The sequence below is a fragment of the Microtus pennsylvanicus genome, chromosome 5, assembly GCF_037038515.1.
Source record: "Microtus pennsylvanicus isolate mMicPen1 chromosome 5, mMicPen1.hap1, whole genome shotgun sequence".
NCBI lineage: Eukaryota > Metazoa > Chordata > Mammalia > Rodentia > Cricetidae > Microtus > Microtus pennsylvanicus.
The window spans coordinates 57,286,300-57,307,127 of NC_134583.1; the positions used below are offsets into that span (position 1 = coordinate 57,286,300).

Below are 20,828 nucleotides of genomic sequence, written 5' to 3' on the forward strand. Positions count from 1 at the left end.
CTAGAAGTCCTGAGTTCAATTCCCAGCAACCACATGGTGGCTCACAACCATCTACAAGGAGAACAATGAGATCTAGTGCCCTCTTCTGGCATGCAGTCATACATGGAGGCAGAACACCGTATTGTATACATAATAAATAAAATCTTTTTTTAAAAAAAAGATAACCTGTTTTAGTCAAGAGCAGCAAATACCCCATTTATGAAGTCATGTTGGAGTGACTCACTTTCTTAGTAGGGTAACCCTGTTTTCCAGAAATCACTATCAGACTTTAGCGGGCCACAACACTGCTGGAATCCACAGTGGGAGGAAGAACCGGCTCCTGCAGGCAAGTCTCTGGCATTCATATATAGGTATGGCATGGCAAGTCAGCTCACACCAAAATAAACTTTAAAAATATAATTTAATTTTTTAAAGGACAAAAGCGTTTAGAGCTGAAATCTCCTCTGATTGCCCTCCTCCAATCTCCACTCTGTAGCCGAGGAAACAGGCCTGGGAAGGTTAGGAGAACGGCTGGAGGTCACAGTAATTAGGAACCAGGAATTAGCAGGAGTTCCTGCAAACAGGGCTGGAGGGAAACCCATCCAACCTTGTTTTTAATTAATTTCCTGCCTTGAACAAAATCCATCTTCCAATGACTCATTTCCATTCCCCAAAATGAAAAAGGCCTTTCAGAAGCGGGTCTAGTCTCAAGGCTTCATGAGAACTGGAGAAAGTACATCTGGGTCTGAAGCCCTAGAAGTGTACACAGGAGAGAAACCACAGGAGACCAGATGCAGAGACCAGGGTGACACATGCAGAGCTGGGGAAGATGTCGGCTTCCACGCCTAGAAGCAGGAAGAAGCAGGGGCATGGAATGGAACCAAGCCTGCTGATATGCTGATTTCTGACCCCCAGACAAACAAAATTAAGACAAAGAATAAACTCAGTTGTTTGGAGTCATTGGATTTGTGGTCCATTGTTCTGACAGCCCAGAGAATACATTCTGCATTAGTTCTGAGGTTTGAACTAACTCTAGATCCAATTGGTCCAGTGTGGAAAAGCTGCAGGAGCACCAATAGACCTTTGGACTCAACACTAGAACAGAGTCCAAAACAAGTAAGATTAACTGGTCATTTTTGACTGGTCAGAGCCCACTCAGATATCAAGTCCACTTCGGGACCCACACATATCAGCCAGATGGGAAAGTTGGAACAAGCACAGGAGAGTTGGACCAGAACTGAGAAGAACTAAAAACAGGTCCCTATCACTGAAAGAGCTGGAGCTTTTTGTGGCCTGGGAAGACTCTGGAAACATGGCTACTGTACTGGCTAGTTTTATGGTCAACTTGACACAAGCCACAGTCATCTGAAAGGGAGGAACCTCAATTGAGAAAATGCCTCCATAGGTTCAGGCTGCAGGCAAACCTCTAGGACATTTTCCTAATGATAGATGGAGGAGGGCCCCACCAATTGTGGTACTGTCGTCCCTGGGCTGGTGGCCCTGGGTTCTATAAGAAAGCAGGCTGAGCCAGCCACGAGGAGCAAGTCAGTAAGTGGCAATTCCTCCACAACCCCTGCATCAGTTCCTGACTCCAGGTTCCAGCCCTGTGTGAATTCCTGTCCCGGTTTCCTTTTATGATGAGCAGTGATGCAGAAGTATAAACCAAACAAACCCTTTCCTCCCCAACTTGCTTCGATCGTGATATTTGATCACAGCAATAGTGACCTTCCATGCCGGAAGGACGATTAAGAAGTAGAGTTGGACAACTAAACAAACTTTTTCTTAATGTTTCGTGGTTTCAGGGGGTTGGGGGATAGCTCAGTGGCTGAGCACTTGCCTAGCAATAAGGCCCTGGATTCAGGCCCTTAGCATATGTGGACAGGGTGAGTGTCAATAATGTCAGAATGGCCTCTGACCATCACTGGTGTTGTACATTTTCAAGCCAAAAACCACCTACCAAGCATGTTAGTAATGAAAGAATGGTGATCCCAGACCGGCCATGAGTGAGGTGGCCACTTTCTACTCTCCAGCTTTGAGTCTACACTGTTTAGTAATCATCTCTGCAGTATGTGACTTCCTGAGCACAAAGTGGTACTTATGGGGAAGCAGAACCAAGGACCTGAGCAGAGCTACAGGGAGAACTTGGGCCAACTCCCAAGGAGGCTGTGTTGGGCTAGTTAAATCCTTTCTCACAGGAATCTTACACCAAATTCCTACATCAAGTGCTCGTATTTATTTCTGTGTGTTCCTATGGAAGTCCACATGCGTGTAAGTGCATGCACGCACATGTGTGACTTTGCTGTGTGGTCAAAGACATCAGGTGTCTACACTAAGTAGGCTAGCTGGCTGGCGAATGAGCTTCAAGGGAGTCACTCTTGTGTGATTCATCTTGCCATTGCTGGGGTTAGAACATTCCTCCCTGCCTCCACTACCATACCCAAAAATCTCAGCTCCGCATAGTGGCACATGCTTTTCATCCCAGCACTCGGGAGGCAGAGGCAGGCAGGTTCCAGGACAGTTCTGCCACATCTTGCTTGTTACAAGGAGACTGAAGTTGGGTCCCCATGCTTGTTAAGTCTGTCAACCTTAGACACCTCCCCAGTTCCTAAAATTTATTTCTCACACTCCTGGAGGTCAAAAGTCTAACATTACAGTTCCCACAGGTTCCCTGTCTTGGTGAGGGCCCATTCCTCATGAACAGATCTTCTATTTCCTTGAGTACTGGGATGTGGTAAACAAGCTCTTTGAAGTTTTTTTCTCTTCTTTCATGTGTAAGTGTGGCATGTGTGCAAACATGTATGTGTGACTACATATAGGCAAACACATGCAAGAGTGTGTGTGTGCCTGTGTTGGTTACTGTAGGGAGCCATCTCAACCACTCTCCATACAGGCAAACACATGCAAGAGTGTGTGTGTGCCCGTGTGGTTACTGTAGGGAGCCATCTCAACCACTCTCCATACAGGCAAACACATGCAAGAGTGTGTGTGTGCCCGTGTGGTTACTGTAGGGAGCCATCTCAACCACTCTCCATACAGGCAAACACATGCAAGAGTGTGTGTGTGCCCGTGTGGTTACTGTAGGGAGCCATCTCAACCACTCTCCATACAGGCAAACACATGCAAGAGTGTGTGTGTGCCCGTGTGGTTACTGTAGGGAGCCATCTCAACCACTCTCCATACAGGCAAACACATGCAAGAGTGTGTGTGTGTGCCCGTGTGGTTACTGTAGGGAGCCATCTCAACCACTCTCCATACAGGCAAACACATGCAAGAGTGTGTGTGTGCCCGTGTGGTTACTGTAGGGAGCCATCTCAACCACTCTCCATACAGGCAAACACATGCAAGAGTGTGTGTGTGCCCGTGTGGTTACTGTAGGGAGCCATCTCAACCACTCTCCATACAGGCAAACACATGCAAGAGTGTGTGTGTGCCCGTGTGGTTACTGTAGGGAGCCATCTCAACCACTCTCCATACAGGCAAACACATGCAAGAGTGTGTGTGTGCCCGTGTGGTTACTGTAGGGAGCCATCTCAACCACTCTCCATACAGGCAAACACATGCAAGAGTGTGTGTGTGCCCGTGTGGTTACTGTAGGGCGCCATCTCAACCACTCTCCATACAGGCAAACACATGCAAGAGTGTGTGTGTGCCCGTGTGGTTACTGTAGGGAGCCATCTCAACCACTCTCCATACAGGCAAACACATGCAAGAGTGTGTGTGTGCCCGTGTGGTTACTGTAGGGAGCCATCTCAACCACTCTCCATACAGGCAAACACATGCAAGAGTGTGTGTGTGCCCGTGTGGTTACTGTAGGGAGCCATCTCAACCACTCTCCATACAGGCAAACACATGCAAGAGTGTGTGTGTGCCCGTGTGGTTACTGTAGGGAGCCATCTCAACCACTCTCCACCAAATTCTTTTTGAAACAGGATCTCTCAGTCTAACCCAGAGTTGTTGCTATGGTGAGTCTCACTACTCAACTTGTTCCAGGGAGTCCTCTCTCTACCTTCCCAATCTGGGATCACAGGGAGCTACCTACCCACCCAAGGAGCCTCTTTTATAAGGGCACGAATCCCATTTGTGTGGGTTCTGCCATTCCATTTTGTCCATATGCACCTTTCCTATTTCAGTGTCCAGTATCCTCTAACAGCCACGGGAACTATCTGCACCAGTCATCATTTCTTGCATACTGACCATTGTGACTGGAAACGGCTGTTATGTACAATCCCCAGAGGTCACTATTCATTTTAAGAATAACCACAAAAGGGGAGAAAACATTGGCTCAAGACTACACACTGCAGGACTTGAAGTCCAGTGCCAAATGCTTCTTCTGAGACTTGTGGCCTCCTCTGCACCCTACTGTGTGGTTATGGCAACCAAGAGGCAGGTCCTCTGGTGCACACCCGGCTGCTGCCCTGTAAGGGGATGTTTTCTAGAATCCTCTCTTGGAGCTGCGCAGAGGGCTCAGCAGGCAAGAGCACTTGCTACTCTTCCAGGGGATCTGGGTTCCGTTCCCAGCCTCTAAGGCAGCTCACAGTTGTCTCTAACTTTGGTGCCAGGGGAGCCAGCGCCTTCTTCTGGCCTCTTTGGGGACCACAGGTGCAAGAGACAAAACATTCATACACAAAATATAAAAAGGTAAATAATGTAAAGACTAATTTTATTCCCTTTTCCCTAGAATTACCTCTACATTGTTGGGCATGAAAATTTTCTGGTGGGGGAAGTGGTGCCTCTCCAGAACCTAGGAAACAGCCCAAGCCCTGAGAGTAGGAGCAGTATAGTAATGAGGAAACCAACGAGAGGCAGAGTGGGCACATGGGCTCACTCGGTGGCCTGCTAAATCCTGACCTTTAGCCCTTCATTCTGTCAAACCCAGGCTGTGCCTGGGAAAATCTGCACATAGATCTGAGGCAGTGGCTCTCAGCTTTCCTAATGCTGTGACCCTTTAATACAGTCCTCATGTTGTGATGACCCCAACCATAACATTATTTTGTTGCTACTTCATAACTGTACTGTTGCCACTGCTATGAATCGTGACGTAAATGTGTTTTCGGATTGCCTTAGGTAAACCCAGTGAAAGGGAACCACTGATCTGTGGGCTCCTGGTGCCCAGAGTCCAGGGACATCCCCAGGGTCTTTGTTTATCATAGTGTAGGGGATAAAGTGGGCTGGTCACATTCCAATGGGAAGAGCCTCCTGTAGTAGCTTCTGTGTTGTTCTACCCTAGATGGCCCCAAGGATCAGGTTACTCAGCACCTAACCTCCCTGTCCCAGACCTCCTGCCTGGTAAAACCTGTTATTTACTAGGTGTCCACTTCAAGGGATGTCTAACAATAGAATTGACAGTCTAAGGACAGTGCTTCTCCCTGCTCCAGCCGGTATCCTCACAGGACCCAGGGAAGAAGGACCTTGCTCTACCTTGCATCTGCGGAAACAGATTCCAAACACCTTTTGAAGAGGGTGGGATGGGATGACTCTGGAAATCCCCACCTAACCAGTTTCCTGCTCTATTTCCGAGTTGTGCCCATTCAGGAAGGGAGTCCTGTTTGAGGAGCACAGCAGGAAAACCGGGCCTGACCCACAGGGACCCCAAGTATCCAGAGTTTCCACCGTATACAGCATGAGCACAGACAACACCCTGAGAGAACTTTTTATCTTGATTCTAGTTATTTCTTTCCTTTCTTTTTCCTTCTGATTTTTCAAGACATTCAGCGGGGTAGGAGAGAGGAGGGAGCAAAAGAGAGGCATCAAGCCAGAACTGGGCTCTGACTTCAGTTCCCCCAACAGAGGGTAGACTTCATAGAAAACTTCTCTGTGATGTCTGGTAGCAAGAAGGTGAACCAGAAATGTTCTCACTGGGGTCTACTGCCCCACCCTAAAAAGCCCTGCAGATTCTCCACATCCCCAGAAAGGGCCCACGGTGGGCTATCCGCCTTCTCCCACAGCTAGCCAGTCTGGAGACTGGTGGTAGACATAGATACCAGAGCAAGACGGACATCCAGAATAATAACTCTAGTGAGCACACTCTTTTATTTTAAACATTTATTATTTTTAATTATGCATATTTCTCTGTGTGTGTGTGTGTGTGTGTGTGCGCGCGCACACACACACACACACACACACACACACCTGAGTACGGGTGTCCATGGAAGTCAAGAGGGTGTTAGGTCTCCCTGGAGTTGGAATTACAGGTAGTTGTGGGTGCTGGCAACTGTACCCAGGTCCCCTAGAAGAGCACTAAGTGCTCTTAAGTGTTCAGCCCTCTCCCCAGCCCCTATATCACATTCTGTGTTGCCTTCTATTCCAGGCATCTCCCACCTGAATCTAACCCTAGAAGCAGGTGCTGTTCTTGTCATTTCACGGAGGAAACTGAGAATAAGAGCCACTAAGAGAGCCAGGTGGTGGTGGTGGCGCACACCTTTAATCCCAACATTCAGGAGGCAGAGACAGGTGGATCTCTGTAAATTCAAGGCCAGCCACGTCTACAAATCAAGTTCCAGGACAGCCAGGGCTGTTACACAGAGAAACCCGTTTCAAATAAAACAAAACAACAACAAAAACCCACTAAGAAATCTGTAGAAGGTCACACAGCTAGAGAGGGCTGGAGCCAGGCCTTCTGACCTAAAAGATTTGGGCGGAGGTCAAAGGTTGGACTACTGTCCATCAGACAAGGCGGCTCTGTTTGCGGAGTGCCTGTCCATCATGCGCAAGGCCCTGAGTTCCATCCATCCCTGGTACGTCTGTATTTCAGCACCCACCCCATAATCCTCTCACTGAGGAGGTGGGAAAAGGAGGATCAAGGATTCAAAGTGATATACAGGAATATATCAAGTTTTAGACTAGTGTGGACTTCATGAGATCTTGACCTCATAAAGGGAAAAAGACAACAAGGCACAAATCAGTTTTTTATATTGTCAAGGCAAGAGGGAAGGGTGGGTTGCTCTTTCTAGATTCTCCACCCCCTAGAAACAACCCCCAGGCCTCTACTTCCCCATGGAAGTCCCAGCACTCTGGGATGCATGCAAATAAGAGCCCAGAATTTGATGGTTTTCACTAGCAAGGATTCCTGCCTGGTTTTTTTCAATGATTTATTTATTTTTATTTTCTGTGCACTCATGTTTTATCTGCATGTATGTCTGCCTGTGTGAAGGTGTCAAATTGCTTGGAGCTGGTGCTCCAGACAACTATGAGCTGCCATGTGGGTGCTAGGAATTGAGTCTAGGTCATCTGGAAAAGCAGACTGTGCTCCTAACTGCTGAGACATCTCTCCAGCCCCAGGATTCCTGCTTTTGAAGAGGATTGTGTAAAGAAATGAGCCTGGTCATGATGGCGCATGCCTTTAATCTCAGCACTTGGAAGGCAGAAGCAGGTGGATCCTTGTGAGTGCAAGGCCAGCTCGATCTTCAAAGTGAGCTCTAGGACAGCTAGAACTGTTACACAAAGAAACCCTGTCTAGAAAAACTAAAAAAGGAAAGAGAGAGAGAGAGAGATGAGTGCATGATGCACCCTCCTAGCACCTCCCACTATACGCTGCACACCACTGCCTCTGAATCACACATTGAAACCGAGCCTTTCCCAATCCAAGTTCCATTCCCCTGTGTCAAGCTGTGTGGGCAGGGAAGGACACAGACAGCAGTGAGCTTGCTCAGTGAATGGCTTTCTCTGCTGAGTGATGGTATCTGATGCATGTTAAATGCCTCCCTGTGATTCCTCAAGTGACTATTAATCAATGAACCAAGAACAGAGAGCTCCAGGGGAAATCTGCTACAGCAGAAGAAAGCAAATCATGAGCAGCATCCTGGCTGACGCATAGGTGCAGACAGCCTTGGTCAGTACTGTCACAGGTAGACAACAAAAGAGCCACCTACAAATAGACAAAGGTCTACCTTTTCGCAGGCTTACCTGGGTACTGGCCAAGCCAAGAAGAGAACTCCCCAAAACTGTCTAAAGGAGAGATGTGGATAAGTGTTATAATCCCAGCTGCTTGGGGCTGTGGGTGAGGGTGGAGTTGGGGGAACTGCTTGGGCCCAGGAGTTTGAGGTGAGTCTGAACAATATTATGAGATCACATTTTAAAAATAAATAGGTAGGGTTGAGGGTTGCTAAGTATCGGTAAAATGTTTGCTGCACAGGCAAGAGGTCCAGAACCAGAGAAGGAAAGGCAGGGAGATCCCTGGAGCTCACTGGCCATCCATCAGGCTAGCCTGGGCAAATCAGAGAGCCTTGGGTCAGTGTGAAAGCCTGCCTCAAAACACAAAGAGGACAGCATCTGAGAGTTCAACCTCTAGTGCATGCTCACACACACACACACACACACACACACACACAGAGGGTGGGGAAAATGAGAAAGAAGTAAAACATAGAAAAACCATTTGTTCTTACTGGACTTGGTTTCCCTTCCACTGGAAAAGTCATCTCGTGACTGAGACACGCACTGCGCTCCACCATTCCCCTTCTTCCTCCCGACAGGCCAACAAGCTGCATGGTGGCTACAGTTCCCAGTGCCAAGGGATGGGAGGCCTGGTGGCAGCACTCAGAGTGGCCATGCATTGTCTCCTCATTCTGAAGGGAAGGGCTGTAGGGCTGATGCACCTCTCCTCAGTGACCCAGAAAGGCTGCTGGTTGCTAATCGCCTTATTTGAGTTCTCCCCAGCACCTTGCATCCGCTGGTTTTGCCTTGGGAACAGAGAGCAATTAGAACTGGATTCAGCCTTCATGGCTGCAACTGTGGCTGTCGTGGGAGGGCCTGCCCCCGCAGGCACACATGTGGCTTAAATGTGAATTTAAAAAGCTATTAAGGAAATATGCAGTTTGGTACTGACGGCCTCTCAGGGAGTGAGGAAAATGGCAAATGCTCGTTTCAGGGCTCTGGGTAGCAATCACTACCCACTCCTGGTGTATTCAGTCATCACCATGACAACCACCCAAAGTCTTCCTTCCTTTGTGGCAAAGACAATAGAAATTTTAATTAAGGCCTTTTTTTCCCCTTTTTATCAGTTGTAAGAAAACATCCAGATACTGTCATCCAGAAATACATGACCAGGAACAGTTTGGGAACTCAAAAATATTTTCACCAAGTCACATGACCCTACCCCTGCATCTACAAAGCCCAGTCTCCATCCTTCTCAACAACTCAGATTTTACAGAGCTCATAAATTTAGATTTGTCTGGATATTTGATCTAACATCATGAAGCTGTGTAAACATTCCAATTTAATTTTCTGGCTCTGACTGAGAACAGGGTTCCTACCTATTTTTATTTCAGCCATAAACTCAAAAGGTCTGATACACTTTCATTAGGTTTGTTGCTCAACGGCCTTTGGACAGAACAGATCTGGATCCCTGTGGTGCGCCCTGTGTGATAGGGGCTAGCTTTTTACCTTCTGTAGACCTTCCTACCTGGAAGACAGAAGTAAGAACACCATAGTAAACCACATCAGTGAGAAGCAATAATGGTCATTTTATATATATGCATATATATGGATATGAGCTGTAAATAGCAACAGTGAAACCAAGTCATTATTGTTCTGCCCCAAGAAACACAGGAGGCCTGGTCCTCTCTTCCTATAAAATCTGTCAAGCATATGTTGGCTCCTCTCCCTCCTCCATCCTAAACCCAGGCTCTTGTAGCTCTTACTTGTATTATCCCAACAGCTTTTAGAAACTTCTGCACAGCTCCTGATCCGCAGCCCACCAACCTGCATAGAGGGCTCACTCTGCTCTATGTGAACTTCCAGTAGGATTTTGGGGGCGGGAGTGGGGAGGAGAGTGGATGACACTGGGTTTTACTGAAAACATTTTTATTTTAAAGGCCTTTTAAATAAATGGAGGGCTAGGAACACCAATGTTAGCCAGTGAGATGGCTTAGCTGGTAGGCTTGCTGGTAGCCTGACACCCCAGAAAACTTACATGGAGAGATTTCTAGCTCCTGAAAATTGTTCTCTTACCTCCACATGTGCACAGCAATACACACATGCTTGGATACACACAGATACATACGGTTTTTTAATGAGGGGCATGGTGCAGGCACTCAGTGGAGCTGCCCTCCACCCTCCTCCATCATGGCACAGAGACCTTACATGCAAGCAGATACCCCTGCACAAATGAGCAGGAAGGTTTTGATGTCCCAGATATGCTATCTGTAAGCTCAAGAAACGCAGGTCATACTCCACGCTGCCAATGCTCTGTGCACAGTTCAGCTGCATTCTGACTGTGACTACACATTCTGCTCTCAAACACGCAGCCTATGCAATGCTGGCCTAACAAGTGTGCTTAGACAACAGAGCGAAATACGGTCTCAGGCGCACAGACACTGTGACGGTTCTTTCCTGGACTTTGGTGTAGCTTGCTGTGTCTCTTCCTCTATTTATTTATTTATTGATTGATTGATTGATTATGTATACAATATTCTGTCTGTGTGTATGCCTGCAGGCCAGAAGAGGGCACCAGACCTCATTACAGATGGTTGTGAGCCATCATGTGATTGCTAGGAATTAAACTCAAGACCTTTGGAAGAGCAGGCAATGCTCTTAACCTCTGAGCCATCTCTCCAGCCCCCGTGTGTCTCTTCCTCTTGACCTGACCATTCAGCTCCACCACCATCAAGGTCATCTTCTCTTTGTCACAAAGTCCATACAAATTTATACAAACCAAAATGATGAGAAGAACTGGTCCAGGTCCTTAGTGGTCTGACAGAGAGAAAGGAAGGGGATAAAAGACAGGAGGCTCCAAAGCAGGACCTCACTGTGTTTGTCAGGCCAGTTTGTGGACAATATGAGATCAGTCACTTTTTTTCCCTAAGAAAACTAGCTTCCTAGAATAAAAATTCTAAATTTAATCTTTAAGCTGCTCACCAGGTAGAAGTCATGCATAACCCAATGGAATATATATTTCATGAAAGTTTATTTTTTGCTTGTTATTTACAAAAAGCAATATGCAGTCCTTAGGGGAAAAAAGCTAGAAATGGAGAAAAGCTGAGGGGGGAATATTACTTCTAGGTCCACTGACACAATCACCTGAGAGCTAAATATTTAATTTTGTGCTAAAGCAAGCCCTTTTGTCCCAGTAGATTTTGTTGAAGATAAACTAATAAAAGCCAAAAGTTAAAAAAAAATGTGTGGGACTTAATCACTCTCTTTTCAATTCTATTGTCGTTTAGGTGAGCAAGATCCTTTCCGGCATGTTTGTTGGGGTGGAAGGAGCATAGAGGACAGTTGTTTGGATTTTTTTGTTTTGTTTGATTTGGTTTGGTTTTTTGAGACAGGGTTTCTCTTGTAGTTTTGGTGCCTGTCCTGGAACTAGCTCTTGTAGACCAGGCTAGCCTCAGACTCACAGAGATCCACCTGCCTCTGCTTCCTGAGTATTGGAATTAAAGGCATGGGCCAAGGACAGCTTTATTGAGATACAGTTCACAAGTCAATCAAGGTTCCATTTTATAAGTTCACTATAACAGCTTTGAGTACATTCCAAGTGGTACAGTCATCACGTCAGTTTGCCCCACTAAGAACACGCCCCATCCCACACTGGTACCTTGCCTTATGCCTGTAGATGCAGCTAAGACAAAGGACCAGTTGAATACAAGACCAGCCTGAGTAACATCAAGACCCTATCTTAAAAAATAAAATTAAAAAGACCTTTTACCTAATCTTCTAGCCATCACCCCCTAACTCCATCCCTGGGCAACAATTAATCTACTTTCTGCCTTCATTAACTTTTCCTCTTCTAAATACTAGCAGAATCATATCACTCAGAATAAACCTGCTAAGGCTTATCTTTATAGCATTCCCAGTATTTTGCTCCCTTTTGTTATCAAGTAATATTCCATTGTACAGAGATATATCCCATTTTTCGCTCAGCTGGCAGACATAGGGTTAGACTTTTAGGGTGCCACAGATAATGCTGTTGTGGACAAGGGGTTTCTGTGGAAGCTTACATTCTCATTCTCCTGGGAGTGGAATTCATCAGTTTTATGGGAATTCTACATTTATGCTTTTGAGACGCATCAAACTGATTTCCTCAGTGGCTCCCCACATGAACTATTCATCTTTAAAATGCAGAATATGGGCGGTGCATATCTTTAATCCCAGTACTTGGGAGGAAGAGGCAGGAGGATCTCTGTGAGTTCGAGGCCAGCCTGGTCTACAAGAGCTAGTTCCAGGATAGCCAGAGCTACAGAGAGAAACTCTGTCTTGAAAACCAAAATCTAAAAAACAAACAAAGCATAAACAAACAAACAAATAGAATGTAGAATGCCCCAATCTGAGTTTTCACCTTCCATGTTTTCAGGTACTCACTCTCAACTATAACCCCAAAATGTTAAATGGAAAATGTTTACAAATAAACAATTCCTAAGTTTGACGCTGTTTGCTGTTCTAAACCACATAATAAAATCTTGCACTGTGTGCTTCATCCCACCCCAGATGTGAACCACACTTTGTTCATCGAATCCATGTCGTACATGTGACCTGTCCATTCAATACCTGGCATCTCCTTGGTTATCACATGAACTATCTCAGCATCATAACACTTTATGCTCAAGTAACCCATGTTTTACTTAGTAACAGCCACAGGAAGCAAGGAACGTGATGCAAAGTTGAACACAATGTTTCACATCCAGAATCCCCAGCCCTCTGGGAGGTTGAGATGGGAGAATCACAAGCTCTACGCCAACCTGGCCTACAAAAGAGACCCTGTCCTTGAAAGGAATGTGAGGATAGTATGGGCAGGGGGCAACAGGGTGTGGGAGGGCAGACAGCTGTACTCTGGTGCTATGTTGCCACTGCAGGTAAAAGGGAAGAAGCACAGAATTGCTGGGTTCACCATCCCTAGGGTGATGGTGGTGGTGGGTACCATCTGTGATGGAAGGTACACATACCAGCAGACAGCACAACTACCGTAGAGACATCTGTGTGTCAAGAGTCACCACACTTTCCTCAATAGTTAACGACATTTATTGGGCATCTTCCTGTGTGCTCAATGAACATTTATATATCTTATTTAACCCAACTAAGCTTAAAAAAAAAAAAAGGCAAGTCCTAGGCGCTGGAGAGATGGCTCAGCAGTTAGCACTGGCAGTTCTTTCAGAGGACCTAGATTCCCAACCACCATGTGGTAACTCATAATCAGCTGTTCATTCTAGTCCCAGGGGATCCGACACCCTCTGTTGGCCTCTGAGGCCATTGCACACACATGCTGTACAAATAACATATGCAAGCAAAATACTCAAACACATCAAATAAAAATAAATATATATTAAAATTTTAATTGCAAGTCCTTTGGACAGGACCAATATCTGAATTCAAATGTCTTTTATAGTTGAACTGTCCTGGGCAAGTCACCTTTTATGAGCTTTCTATTTCTGATTTACATGCAGATAGTAACCTAACTACCAGAGAGGGAACACTGAGATACAGTGTGTCTAACACACAGCTGGACACACATGCCCTGCACACAACAGTTACTAACAAGCTTGATGTTAACACTTTGTAACCCGTAAAGCCTTTCAAACAGTTCAACGCACAGGGAGAAGCTATAACTGGCAGAAACTGGAAACACAGGGCAGGGAGCACCAAAGGAGGTAGGGGGAGGAGCAGAAGGATAGACCCGCAGTTAGAATAGCCCATTTTCAATTCCTCTTAGCTATCTATCACTGTCAAAGTCAGTTCTGAACTTGCTCTTCTCCCATTCAATACTGATCCAAGCACCAAACCCACTGAATTAAGCTCTGAATTTTTGTTTGGAAGAGCTTAAGTAGGCCAGCAAGATGGCTCAGTGGGTAAGGACACTTGCCACCACACAAGGTGACCCAGGCTCAATCCCTGGAATCCATACAATAAAAGGAGAGAACTGACTCCTGCAAGTGGTTCACTGACATGCTGTAGCAACCCCCACCACACACATAGGTACAAATAAATACATGTAATAAGTGATTTTGGAGTCATGTGTCTGCTACCTCATTGAATTCTTACTGAACAGGAAGGAAGCAGGTCTTACTCACTGGATATTGGCATAGCCGGACACTGCATGGCACACGAACATCAAGTGATGGATAACTGGCCGAACAAGTCACAAGGATGAGTGGACAAACAGGAGTGTATTTGGGATCTATATCTCTTTGCTATGGGTCCTAAAGGATTCTGCTTTCCTCTTCAAGTTGTGAGTGAGGAGGGGAAGTCTCCTCTATGCACGCTTCTTGCCATGTAAACAGCTCAGAGCAGAAAAGGAAGGAGAGCAGTGGCTTCAAATTCGGAATAAAGACAGCTGTTCTGACAAGGTCTAAATTATACCTCACCACAAGTAAGAATAACAAGACACTCTTCACAGAAAAAGTCTGTTTGCCATTCAACACCCAAAGAGTCAAGCCAAAAAGAAAGAGAAAAGCCTTCTCCCACAAGTTGACATGGTTCCAGAAGCCATTTATTTGGACAGCGCACAGTCAGAGAGCAATCAGCCCTCTGGCATTTGTTCTTCCTACTGCTTTGGAGACCCAGAATGTACTGCTGCCACTTGACTGGTCTGCAAGGCCCAAAGCCAAAGCAAGCTCTATATCCTTGCTGCACAACTGTGTAGATCACTATTTACCCTGGTGGGTTTTTTTGTTTGTTTGTTTTTAGATTTATTTATGTATACAACATTCTGCCTCCACATATGCCTGCACGCCAGAGGAGGGCGCCAGATCTCATTACAAATGGTTGTGAGCCACCATGTGGTTGCTGGAAATTGAACTCAGGACCTCTGGAAGAGCAGTCAGTGCTCTTAACCTCTGTGCCATCTCTCCTGGTGTTTTTGACAGGTGAAACGGCAGAGCCTTCCCCAAGCCCTTGAAACTGTCAATGTGTGACAGGCTTGCACTTTTCAACTTCTTCTAAGGTTCCTCTGGACGGACCACCAATGCCTTAAAATAATCCCCTTGTTCCTAAGGTTTGAGAGAGAGCTCAGTAGTTAAGAATACTTGTTACTCTTGCTAAGGACCTAGGTTCAGTTGCCAGCACCCACATAGTTGCTAACAAATATCTGTAATTCTGGTTCTGGGGATGTGATGCCCTCTTCTGGCCTCCATTGGCATTGCACTCAACTGGTTAATTCAGATGCATGCAAAGCATCCATTCATATAAAATAGCTATATTTTTTAAACACAGCAACATACATGCTAAAATTGGAAGAATACAGAGAAGATTAGCATGGCTGCTGCATGAGGATAACATGCAAATTTGTAAAGTGTTCCATATTTTAAAAAAATCCTCATTTTTTCCTTTTAGCATTTATCAAAGTTATCTACAATTCTATAGGAATGCATTGCTCTACTATGTCCCTCATTCACTAGACACAAGCAAGTGCTGGGGGCCTCCTACATCCCCATTAATGGAACATAAAATCTCAAATTTCACCATAATTTTTTTCCAGATCAACATTTCTATAGTCTGTTTCAGAAGTTGGTCAGCATGGTTGTAAGCTGTTTTTACAGTCAAAGAATAGAAATTACGTATGTGTCTGACCCTCAAAAAAGGGCTATGCCAAAGGTGTTTCTGTTTGATTAAATAACATAGGGATTCCGAGCTTAAGTGCTTACTCAGTGAAAACCAGGCAAGATCATATGGTATCTCAAACATAGCCTCCTAGATGGCGAGACCCGACTGCTGGAGATACCACACATTTTGGCTGCAGGACATAAAAAAATCAAGCTATAACTGAGGTGGGAGCTCCCTCCCTGTCAACATTCCAGCAAGGATGGAGAGAGGGGATCTGAGGCCCTGCCCCTAACTGAGGACTACTGACAGTTGGCTGTGGGGAGAGGGGGATCATTTTTCTCAGTGTTATAGCCACTAGTGAGTCCTGCCCATGCTCACACAAGCAGCAATAATTAAACTCTGTGAACCATGGGAAGAAGGGTCCATAGGGAATGAGGGAACCAGAGAGGGAAATGGGGGATGAATAGAATCAAAATGCATTATGTACATGTATAAAGTTGCCAAATAAGATATACATACACCCACACACCCTCAACTATGTTTATGAAATACAAGAAATGAATGGATAAAAGCAGATCAAGAATGCTGATCTAACATCCTGAAATTATGGATTCTATCTCTTCTGTCGGTTTCTGTGAAGATCCCGCTCATTGTGGAAAATTCAGAAAATAAAGCAGGCTGGGATGTGGCTCAGTTAGCAGAGGGCTTGCCTAGCCAAGGCTTGATCCCCAGCACCACATAAACCCCAGGATCTGGAAAATCAAGGTAGAAGAATCAGAGGTTCAAGGTCATCCTCAGCTACTCAGGGGCTTTAGGGCAGCCTGGGACTCTCAGGGTCCTGAAAAAGGACGGAAGTAAAGAGGAAAAGAAAGGGAAGAAATGGGAAAAGGAGGGAGGGGAGCCATAAAGATGTAAATTACCCATAACCACCGCCAGTGATACTAATTTGGTGTTCTGCCACCTGTTATTTATGTAAGAATTAAAATTCATAAGTACATTTTGCACGTACTGCTTGCAAAGGTTTTTGGCCTTTAAAATGAGAGAGTATACGAAATGTTTAGATAAGAGTGGAGGACGAAGCAAGGGAAAGAAAGCACGGGGCTGTGTGTACAGGGTGGCTGAAGGCAGCTTAGCCATGCCACGTACCCGGCCACACTGCACCATAGCGAGTGCACCTACTGCAAACAGGGATCCTTTCAGCCTTTCCCTGAAGCTCCAGAGGCACACAGATTGAAATGAACATGGGCGCTTCACCTGTTCGTTTGCTTAATTGGTTTATTGTTTTGAGCTTTTGAGTCTTTGTTGACCTAATATTCATAACAATTCTCTGGCCTCAGCCTCCTAAGTGCTAAGAGTATGTTGTGTATCACCAGGTCTGGTTTCCTTCTTTTAAAAAAACAAGCCAGATTCTCTTTAGTGGTGTACATGTGAGTGCAGGCACACACAAGTCCAGAGAGGGCATGGTATCCCTTAGAGCCTTAGTTAAAGATGGCTGTGAGCACCTGACAAGGCTCCTCCGTGAGAAAGAACATTTCCCATTCTTAATCACTAATCACTAAGCCATCTCTCTAGTTCCCCACCCCTCCATCTTGGCCCCCTCTCAATTATTGTCTTATGTAAGAATATTTTGCCTACATATCTGGCATATCTGGTACCTGCAGAGACCAGAAGAGTATGTTAGTATGTTAGACATCCTGGAACTGGAGTTACAGATAGTTGTGAACTGCCAAGTGGTGCTGGGAACTGAACCTGGATCCTCTATAAGAACAAGCATTCTGGACCATCGAGCCATTGCTGTAGCCCCCAATTTCTTGACTCTCTGACTCCTTGTACACTGATGTAATACTTCTACCCTAGTGAAAATGAGTCTAAACTACTTTCCTCAAGGTCACTATAACCCAAACATCTGATAGGCAGTTTCCTTTTAAGCCATCTCAGCCTCCATCCCACTCTCACTCCTAGTAGACAGCAGGACATAGTCTCTGCATCTACAAGAAACAGCTGCCAGAAGCTCTTTTGCTCACATCCCCCAAGAGGATAGAGAAGTAGAAATAGCCCTGGAGAAGCCGGCCGAGAGTCAGTTCTCAGTGGTGGGTTTTACCCGGTTCTGTGTTACATCCCCAGAGCCCCAGGGGCCAGGGATCAAGTACTGGGTGGAAGTCACACCCCCCTGAGCTCAGCACTTACAGTCCATCTTCTTCCCCCTGTCCCCTAAGTCAGGGTCTCACTACATAGTCCTAACTGTCCCGGAACTCACTACGTAGACCAGGCTGGCCTTGAACTCACAGAGATCAGCCAGCCTCTGCCTCCCGAATGCTGGGATTACAGGAGTGCCCCCTAGCCTCAGCACTTTTAATAGGAAGCATTTTTTTTGCATTTCTTTTTTTAAAATTTATTTATTTATTAAAGATTTCTGTCTCTTCCCTGCCACCGCCTCCCATTTCCCTCCCCTCCCCCAATCAAATCCCCCTCCCTCGTCAGCCCAAAGAGCAATCAGGGTTCCCTGCCCTGTGGGAAGTCCAAGGACCACCCACCTCCATCCAAGTCTAGAAAGGTGAGCATCTAAACTGCCTAGGCTCCCACAAAGCCAGTACGTGCAGTAGGATCAAAAACCCATTGCCGTTGTTCTTGAGTTCTCGGTAGTCCTCATTGAATAGGAAGCATTTAATCTATCCAAGGCAGACCTGACTCCACAGTAGGGAAGATGAGGTTCCAGAAGGTTACAGGTTTGTCCAGGTAGATGCAGACCTTGTGGATAAAGGTGTGATTCCAGACAGCAGGTAGTCTTGAGGCTCCCTGTGTCGGCAGGCTTAGTACTGCCAGGGGTCAAACAGCAGCTTACCAAGCTGGGTGTCACCCATCAAAATGGGTACCTGACACACAGGGCTGCTGTAGGCTGACCCATGTCCCCTAATAAAATTCACATTTGAAGTCCTCCCCCACTGGACTTTAGAATATAGTCATATTCAGAGGAGAGATCACTCAAAAGGTCACTGAGCTAGAATTTGAACCCTAGACTAGACATGGCAATGGCACCTGAAGTTCCAGCTGCTCACAAGACTGGAGCAAGATTTCTTGGGCTCTAAAAGGGAGCAAGGAGATTTCTTGAGCTCTAAAAAGAGCAAGGAGATTTCTTGAGCTCTAAAGGTCAAGACCAGCCTGGACAGCACAGAGAGACCATGTCTCAAAACAAATAAGACACATATAACTGGGCTCTTATGAGAGGAAGAAGAGCTGACAACTAGAAGAAGTAGGTGGTCTCAGCCTGCTCGCCTAGGACATAGGTCTCTGACGACAAACATATGGACACCTTGACCATTACCCTCCAGCCTGAATGCCTAGGACACAGGTCTCCGAGGTCAAACATGTGGACACCTTGACCATTAGCCTCCAGGCTGAAAACACTTATGTTGCTTAAGACACCCAGCATTTTGCAACAGCAGTCCAGGCACACTAACACAGAAGCCTGTAAGCATCTACTGATGAGTGGGGCTGATCTGCAGGTGGGGGCACTGTAACTGCAGGGTAGGAAGGAGGCCACGCCAGCTTCATGAACAGTAGGGATCCAATTCTCATTTCTCCCAGTGTGTGACTTTAAGTATGCCATTCAACCTGCTTCCCCACTTTCAAAATGGAGAGAGTACAGTGCCTTCCCTGTGAGGTGATGTGTGGATGAAATGAGGTGTGCAATAATGACTGACCACATGTGCACTGGCGTAAACAACACTCAACCATAAGTATCAGTCACATCACCATTAATATGAAAGGCCACATTATCAGAGCAACCCTCAGTAGAAGAACTGGTCAAATGGGCTGCCTAGTTTTTATGTCAGTTTGACATAAACTAGTCTCCTGAGAGGACGGAACCTCAACTGAGAAAATATCTGAAGACTGTGCACATGGCAATGCACATGGCAAGCCTGTAGGGCTTGATGAGTGATTGATGTGGGAAGGCTCAACCCACTGTGGTCCTGGGTTTGATTAGAAAGCAGGCTGAGCAAGCCATGAGGAACAAGCCAGTAAGTAGCACTCCTCCTCCACGGCCGCTACATCAGCTCCTGCTTCCAGCCAGGTTCCTGCCAGGTTTCTATTCTTGCCTTGGCTTCCCTCACTGGATTATGATTCAAGATATGTAAGCCAAATACATCTTTTTCTCCCAACACTGTTTTTGGTCACGGTGTTTCAGCACAGCAAGAGTAACCCTAACTAAGACACCAAGGCTCAAGGATGTGGGGAAAATGAAAAGATTTCAGCTCCTGTGACCATTATTTTTGCCAGGCATCCATCCTCACAGGAACCTTTTTTGTTGTTACTGTTGTTATTTTCTGGTTTTTCTCTGCAGCTTTGGAGCCTGTCCTGGCTCTCTCTGTAGACCAGGCTGGCCTCGAACTCACAGAGATCCACCTGTCTCTGCCTCGCAAGTGCTGGGATTAAAGGCATGTACCACCACCACCCAGCCCCTTTTATGTTCTTGCCTTCTCCCTTGAGATGTTCTAAGACAATCACACATGTGTCATGTATATTCTGATAAAATCCCATTCATAAGTTACTGGAGCAAGACTGGTTCACAAGACCTACAGAGCAGCACCTGAAGGGTTTGAGAGTAGCTACAGCAGCCTGCATGTCCTTCCTGACCCACCCCACCATCTGACGCAGCAGCTGGAAGGTGCAGCTGTCACACCAGAGCCTTAGAACCTGGAGCGCCTGGGCCTCCGTCTCACCCTACCCTGTGACATTCGGATGCAGCCCACCTCTGGGCTGTTTCTCACCTGCCAGTGGAAAGACTACATGGGTGGAGTGTGCTTCAGGTTCACCTAAGAGCATCTCTGCAGGCTCATACCGGCTTTTCACCTGACCCTCTGAGGTGTCGAGTGGCTTGGTTTTCACAAAACATTTGACAGCCTTTCAGAAATTCACCGTTAAAAGAAAAATAAATAAATAATGAAAACTGGTTTCTGTCAGTCAAATGAAAAGCCAACTGATCAGTCGTGCAAGACAATGGGCCCCAGAAGGCCCTGCAATAGTCACCTGGGAGAAGAGGAAGATTAAATTTAAGGTGAGAAGGGAGAAGATAAAACTCCAAGAAGCATAATATACTTGGCCAATATCACAACTAGAATCACTGTGCTGAGATCTGCACTTTCAAACCTAAGAAGTCTCAAGTGGTGGTAATTAGACCTGAATTTTATCATTGCCACTTAATAGATGAGTAATGTTTCATAAACATTTCCACATGCAAGGTGTCACTTCATTCTCACTGACAACAAACACTTCTTTTCATCAAAATCATCTACGGCAAGGCACGGGGAGAAGGGGAAGCGACTTGCCCAAGACTGCACAGCTGGGAAGCACAGGGCTGGCAGAGAAGCCACAGACTAGAATCC

The 20,828-nt window shown here is 46.0% G+C and overlaps 1 protein-coding gene and 1 non-coding gene across 9 annotated transcripts in view; one reads left to right on the forward strand and one right to left on the reverse strand.

The window, feature by feature from the left end:
- Positions 1-20,828, reverse strand: part of Plekha7 (pleckstrin homology domain containing A7) — a 188,172-nt gene that overhangs the window by 80,981 nt on the left and 86,363 nt on the right. The gene's annotated exons all lie outside the window — the stretch shown is intronic.
- Positions 15,098-15,208, forward strand: LOC142851517 (U6 spliceosomal RNA). Its single transcript, XR_012910829.1, has one exon. It is a non-coding gene; the product is annotated as a U6 spliceosomal RNA (small nuclear RNA).